This window comes from Penaeus japonicus, unplaced genomic scaffold, assembly GCF_977035675.1.
Source record: "Penaeus japonicus unplaced genomic scaffold, GWHDUDI00000001_assembly GWHDUDI00000003, whole genome shotgun sequence".
NCBI classification, from domain to species: Eukaryota; Metazoa; Arthropoda; class Malacostraca; order Decapoda; family Penaeidae; genus Penaeus; species Penaeus japonicus.
The window spans coordinates 15,274,868-15,282,367 of record NW_028234405.1 but is presented as its reverse complement, the minus strand read 5'-3'; the positions used below and the strand labels follow the sequence as shown (position 1 = coordinate 15,282,367).

Genomic DNA, 7,500 nt, shown 5'->3' with positions numbered 1-7,500 from the left:
GGAAAGGAGGAAGGAGGAAGGGGGATGGGGATTTGGTGGGAGTATGGGAGGGGGAGGTGTATCTGAAAACGCCATCCCTTCATGAATATCATACATACGTAAGAGCCTCTTTGGATTTATTTCTCTATTTCTCTCTCTCTATTTCTCTCTCTCTATTTCTCTCTCTCTATTTCTCTCTCTCTATTTCTCTCTCTCTATTTCTCTCTCTCTATTTCTCTCTCTCTATTTCTCTCTCTCTATTTCGCTCTCTCTATTTCTCTCTCTCTATTTCGCTCTCTCTATTTCTATCTCTCTATTTCTATCTCTCTATTTCTATCTCTCTATTTCTATCTCTCTATTTCTATTTCTATTTCTATCTCTCTCTCTCTCTCTATCTCTCGCTCTCTCTCTCTCTCGATCCTCCTTCCCTTGGCTGTCGCGAGAAAGGGACGGGAAAGAAAACCCGAAAGGGGACCGGGTCGTCCGACGTTCGATGGGGAATGTGGCCGCCCTTTCGTTATTCCTGACAGCAATCAATCTAGCACGCAAAACCTGACGACTTGAAGGGGAGAGGGAAATAAAAAAACAAAACAATGAAAGTTGAACGATGACTCAGAGGGAAGGGAGAAAACAAAAAAACATAATAAGGAAAAACGAACATGGGGAAAATGGCTGACACGCCCACGATAACATTCGTGACCGCCACAGGATGTAAACACATTAACCAATTCCTCTGAGATACATTATGCCAGGATGAAACACCTTGGTCCCTCTTTTGTCCTTAAATCGCTTTCAGTGACGGTGGAAAAATGAAGCATTACATATAAACATACAGTAAAATACAGGCAAATGGACATCTGTAGACGCGTGCACAGAGAACACGCACATACACCCACATGCACACATATATGATAACCTCACCAACAATAGGTTTTAGTTCTTCGGATTATTAAAAATTAACTTCCACTGTGAACATTTTACGGGAAAATAATATATGGGAGATGCAGTATTATATCAGGCAAGACTCTCACATTCCATTTGGACAGTGATCCCCCGTTTCAAGCTCCACGTGACTAATACATTCCTTATAGGTCTATATTTTCATATTCTCATAAAATTGAGTTTAAAGTTCATGCTATACCCTATAATTCTTTTTAAGGGCTAGAGGTATTCAGGATATCTGTCCTTCCTTACCATGGTTTCATTTTGATAAATACACGTTGCAGTGTCTTCATACATATATACATATAAAATACATAATATAAACATATAAATTTATACATGATCAAAATCCATGATTACAGTATTAATATTAACCTTCTACCTAGTGAAAAGCCCCTTGGTTTACAAACATGGGCATGTTGCCAAAGGTAAACTGCGAAAAAGGTCGCCCTCTGTTCAGGCAGCAGGCGGCGCGGCGCAGCGCCAGCGGAAGCGCCAGAAACGAGAACCGCCATGAACTCCACGGCATTACACAATCAACCAGAACGTTCTAATTTGCGGCTCGGGGCTGGCTGCCACGCATGATCAGCCACTCCAGCCGATTAAAGAAGAGCCAAATTAATTGGCATATCTAATCGCTCCCAATCTCCAACCTGCATTAGAGAATGAGCGTGGGGGAGATGGGGGCCACGAGAAGCACCTTTGAGGTCTATGATTCTGCGTGTCCTACAAAGTGACGCAACTGTCTGCTTTCAAACTATCTGCCTGACACCGACTCGCAAGCATTCCTATTCCGCATGACACAATTCCTCAGTGTCTGAAGTGGACTGTGAAACCGCTCCAGCACCCAGTCTTTGAGGATATTACGTATTATGGGCATCAGCTAGCATTCAATCAGACGGGAATGGCGGGTTTACCTGTAAACTGCTTAACCATCCGCACTCGAGGAGAGAGGTGGGGGGGAGGCGAAAAAGAGAAAAAAAAGACAGAGGGGGATGAGGAAAGGAGGGGGAGACGGAGAATAGGAGGGGGATAGAGGGAGGAAGGGAGGGACGGACGGACGGACGGAGAGAGAGAGAGGGAGAGAGAGGGAGAGATAGAGAGGGAGAGGGAGAGATAGAGAGGGAGAGAGAGAGAGAGAGAGAGAGAGAGAGAGAGAGAGAGAGAGAGAGAGAGAGAGAGAGAGAGAGAGAGAGAGAGAGAGAGAGAGATAGAGATAGAGAGAGATAGAGATAGAGATAGAGATAGAGATAGAGATAGAGATAGAGAGAGAGAGAGAGAGATAGAGATAGAGATAGAGATAAAGAGATAAAGAGAGATAAAGAGAGATAAAGAGAGATAAAGAGATAGAGATAGAGAGATAGAGATAGAGAGATAGAGAGATAGAGAGATAGAGAGAGAGAGAGAGAGAGAGAGATAGAGAGAGAGAGATAGAGATAGAGAGATAGAGAGATAGAGAGATAGAGATAGAGAGATAGATAGAGATAGAGATAGAGATAGAGATAGAGAGAGAGAGAGAGAGAGAGAGAGAGAGAGAGAGAGAGAGAGAGAATGTGAGAGAGATAGAGATAGGGGCCTCCGTCCCACCCAGCAGGATCCTTGGGCCCTCTTAAAGCCTCCTTCACCCCTTCATCTACATATCTTACTTGTCTATCTTATTCTCCACGGCGATTTTCGATGCCCTCCACTTGCCTGTATCTATTTAAAGCTCAAAGGATAACTTATCCCCGGTCGCTGTCACTGTCACTGTCCAGGAACAGCCGTCTGCCGCTGCACAACCCATTCGCATGACTCCGAGCTCCATCGTCTATCAATTCTGTCATTTGTGAGCTTTCATCCTCTCACTTCAACAAGGAGACGCAGACGCAGACACACTCTCATATCATCATAATCTCACTCATACTCCCACCTACGCTCCCACACACTCACATTCACATATACACTCCCACGTCCACACTCACACGTACACTCCCCCCCACACCCACATTCATAACAAGAAGCGGTATCAGATATCGCAATCTTTAATCATAAATCTGTCTTTGAAGAGCTGCGACGTAAAAAAAAAAAGATGAGAGCGTGAGAGATGTCCAGAATAAATGAGGGAGACGGAGAGAGGGAGGAGGGGAGACGAAAACGAAATTGGAGGAAAAAGAGGGGGAGAGGAAGGGAAGGGGGAAGGGGAGGAGGGGAAGGGAGGGGAAGGGAGGGGAAGGGAGGGGAAGAGGGGAGGGGAAGAGGGGAGGGGAAGAGGAGAGGGGAGGGGAAGGGAGAGGGGAAAGGGGAAAGGAGACGAGAGGAGAGGAGAGGGAGGAAAGGAAGTGGAGGGGAGAGGGAGGAAGGGAGGAGATGGGGGGAGGAGGAGGAAGAGGGAGGTAGAGGGAGAGGGAGAGAGAAAGAGAGAAAGAAAGAGAGAAAGAAAGAGAAAAAGAGAGAGAGAGAGAGAGAGAGAGAGAGAGAGAGAGAGAGAGAGAGAGAGAGAGAGAGAGAGAGAGAGAGAGGAGAGAGAGAGAGAGAGAGAGAGAGAGAAAGAGTGGAGAGGAAATGAGAGAGAGAGAGAGAGGAAAAAGGGGAGGGAGAGAGAAGAAAGAAAGAAAGGGAGAGGAGAGGAAGGAGGAGAGAGAGAGAGGAAGAGAAAAAGAGAAGAGGAGAGAGAAGAGAGAAAGAAAAGAGAGAGAAAGAGAGAGAGAGAGAAAGGGAGAGTGAGAGAGAGAGAGAGAGAAAAAAGAGGAGAGAGAGAGAGAGAGAGAGAGAGAGGAGAGTTGATAGAGAGAGAGAGAGAGAGGGAGGGAGGGGGAGAGGAAGAGAGGAGAGAGAGGAGGGAGAGAGGGAAGAGAGAGGAGAGAGAGGAGAGAGAGAGAGAGAGGAGCAGAGAAGAGTGGAGAGAGAGAGAGAGAGAGAGAGAGAGAGAGAGAGGGGAGAGAGGAGAGAGAGGAGAGAGAGGAGAGAGAGGAGAGAGAGAGGAGAGAGAGGAGAGAGAGAGGAGAGAGAGAGAGAGAGAGAGAGAGAGAGAGAAAGAGAGAGAGAAATGGAAAGAGAGAGAGGGAGCAAGAAAGAGAGAGAGAGAGAAAGAGAGAGAGAGAGAGAGAGAGAGAGAGAGAGAGAAAGAGAGAGAGGGAGCAAGAAAGAGAAGGAAACGCGGGAGTCTTCCAGAAACCCCATCAGAGAACCCTTCATCAAAACCCCATTTTTTTATCTCCATAACCTTCACGGATCCAAGATTTAAGAAAAAACAGAAAAAAAACAAGCGCACAAAAAAAACGAAAATGAAGTAAGAGAATAAAAATGAGTGACCTCTGCCTTCTAACTCAGACCACCTCCCCCACACACCCCTACACACCCCCACCCAAGCTCCAGTACCCGCACGTTTGAGATCTCTCCCTCCCTCCCTACCTCACCCCACCCCACCCTTCCCTATCCCCACTCCCTCTTTCCCTCAACCCAACCAGTCGATCTATCTCTCCCTCCTCCCTACGACCCCGACCCCATATTCCTACTCCTACGTCTACCCCTACCCCTACCCCTACCCCTATCCCTACCCCTACATTACTCCAATCCCTCTCTCCTTCCCTCTCTCCTTCCCCCATCCCACCCAGTAAATCTATCCGCCCACCCCCCCACCCTACCACCTTCGGCCAACTCACCAAGTCAACCCCCCCGCCTCCAACCCATGCTTTCACCCCCCAATGCCCCCACACCCCTATCCCTTACCCTTCCCCCATCTCCCTCCTCCTCCTCCCCAACCCCCTGAGTCAATACACTACCTCCCCACGACTGCAAATCCTCAAATCCTCAAATCCCCCAACTCCCAGAGGGAGAAAGAGGAGGAGGAAGAGGAGGAGGAGGAGGAGGAGGAGGAGGAGGAGGAGGAGGAGGAGGAGGAGGAGGAGGAGGAGGAGGAGGAGGAGAAGATTGAAAATCCAAAGTGAAAGGGAAATTACGAGAGGGAGATCGGCAGGAGGTAGGGCAGAAGAGGAAGAGAAGAGGAAGAGAAGAGGAAGAGAAACAGATGCAAGAAAAGAGAAACAAGAGTAAAGCAAGAGCAAGCGACGTAAACAAGAGGGCCAACAGAGAGGGAGAAAACAAAGGAAAGCGAAGGGATGTGAGAAGGGAATCGGCATCGAGTATCGCCCATACGAGGAGGATGGCGATGGCCTCTCGTTACAGCGCTGAATCATTCACTTGCTCACTCGCTCGCTCACTCACGCACGCACGCACTTACTAATTCACGCACTCTCTTCTTTCCCTTGCTTTGCCTCACCATCACACCACCTTCAAGACCGGCCTAATCATCCCCATCCTCACTATCCTCCAGACGCTCACAATACCCTTGTGATGTATCTAATTCGCACCGACTACCACCCGCACCACCCTGGCCCCGACGCTGTCACACAAGCGCATCCTATTAGGACGGAGATAAAGCCGTGAGTGAGTTAGTGCTATCAATGCAGCTCGGCCGGGTCTCATGGGCGGCTCGAGTTCCCCGCCCATGGCAATCAGACGTGTTGCGTTCGCTCTTCCTATCTTGCCCTCTCGCTCATTCTCGCCCACTCTCGCCCTCTCGCTCTCACACACTCCCTACACGCTAGCTCTTTCGTTTATTCTCTCACATACACATTCACCTTTTTACTCTCACTCCCCCACACACATACACACTCGCCCTTTTCCTTTCACTCCCACATACACACAATAGCTCACTCCCTTTCTCACCCACAGACATACTCATCCCCCCCACTATCTTTTCCCCTCACTCACTCACTGTCTCTTTCATCCGGAATATGAGGGTCTGCCTCCCCTTCCTGTTCCTCTGTCTCGGCACTGTATCCAAACGCTAGTGCTTATCTATGTCCTGGCGGGAAAAAGACGTTTCTTATCGGAGGGAGAGAGAGGAAGAGAGGGGGAAGAGGAGGTAGGAAGAGAGAGAGGAGGAAGGGAAGGGAAGGGAAGGGGAGGGGAGGGGAGGGAGGAGGAAAGAGAAGGAGGGAGGGAGAGTTAGGGAGAGGGAGGGAGAGTTAGGGAGAGGGAGGGAGAGGGAGGGAGAGGAGGGGGAGGGAGGGAGGGCGAGAGATAGGTAGATAAATAGATAGATAGATACACACATATACATCGAAAGAGAACAGGTAATAAAAAATAATAAAAAAAGCCCGAAAGAGTCAAAGTTACAGACAAGTCAATCACAGACACAGACAACTACAGTCAATGGAAAGACGTTTGTAACCCCCCCCCATCCTCCTCCTCCTCTTCCTCCTCCTCCTCCTCCTCCTCCTCCTCCTCCTCCTCCTCCTCCTCCTCCTCCTCCTCCTCCTCCTCCTCCTCCTCCTCCTCCTCCTCCTCCTCCTCCTCCTCCTCCCTTAAACTACTCACCTCGGGTCCCACAGAGCATTAGCCAGCCGAGTGCGCCGTACGACTCTTCCGGCATTGTGGCGCTGTCGGTAGTCGTTCGTTCAGCCGACTGCCACTTGGGGAGAATTAGTAAACACGCCACTACAACGACAACAACAACAAACGAAACACAAACAAACAAAAAAAACAAGAACACAAGAGAAAGCCGCTACAAAAAATAATAATAATAATAAAATAAAAAATAAAAAGATGCATTCTACGGTTATAAAACCATGCATATTATAGGACCATCAGACACGTTGATACGTCGCCTATATATATATGGCTGTGTCCGCGCAACACGATCTCTGCAAGCGCTTTGCCCGCGAGTCCGACGACGCCCCCGACTAGATCACGACAGGCAGAGCAAGCACGCGTTTGTGAGTTCGAGCTTGCTTGCTTGCTTGCTTGCTTGCTTGCTTACGTGTGCGTGTGTGTGTGAAAATAAACGTGTGCAAATGACTCTGTATAAATGATTATGTATGTGCATGTATGTGTGGCCGCGCGAATAAGAGAAAAAAAGAAACAGAAAAAGAAAAGGGACAAATGGGAAAGAAAAGAGATGGCTAAAAAGAGAAACAGCCGCCGAACGGACTAACAGACACAGACACAGACACACTCACGCACGCACATGCACATTGAGAAGTCAAAGAAACAGATGAAAAAGGAAAACCGTGAAACAAAAAAAAAATACTGTAGATAAGACAAGAGCAGGAAATTCTGAAAGTCCGCGGACATGAAAAGCCAACTCTAACGGCCGTGGTCATGCAACAGTTTATGCATGACCGATTCGCGGCCCCCGATGTATTCGCAGGAGGAAGATTACGACAGGCCACGGCGTAAGGGATTTTGTGCTTGGACTTTACATGCACATCGTTCCGGAATTTAGGCCAATGATGTGGATGAGAGGAGACAGACACACAGATAAAGACACACACACACACACACACACACACACACTAACTCATTCACACACACATATGAATAAACATAAACATACATGCACATGTACACACAGACTGGCACAGACACGGAAACACAAACAAACAAACAAACAAACAAACAAACAAACAAACACACACACACACACACACACACACACACACACACACACACACACACACACACACACACACACACACACACACACACACACACACACACACACACACACACACACACACACACACACACACACAC

At 48.2% G+C, this 7,500-nt stretch overlaps 2 protein-coding genes across 5 annotated transcripts in view; one reads left to right on the top strand and one right to left on the bottom strand.

The window, feature by feature from the left end:
- Positions 1–7,500, top strand: part of LOC122248774 (required for excision 1-B domain-containing protein) — a 164,596-nt gene that overhangs the window by 69,124 nt on the left and 87,972 nt on the right. The window lies entirely within an intron of this gene.
- LOC122248773 (adenosylhomocysteinase-like 1) overlaps positions 1–7,500 on the bottom strand; it is a 234,930-nt gene that overhangs the window by 162,631 nt on the left and 64,799 nt on the right. The gene's annotated exons all lie outside the window — the stretch shown is intronic.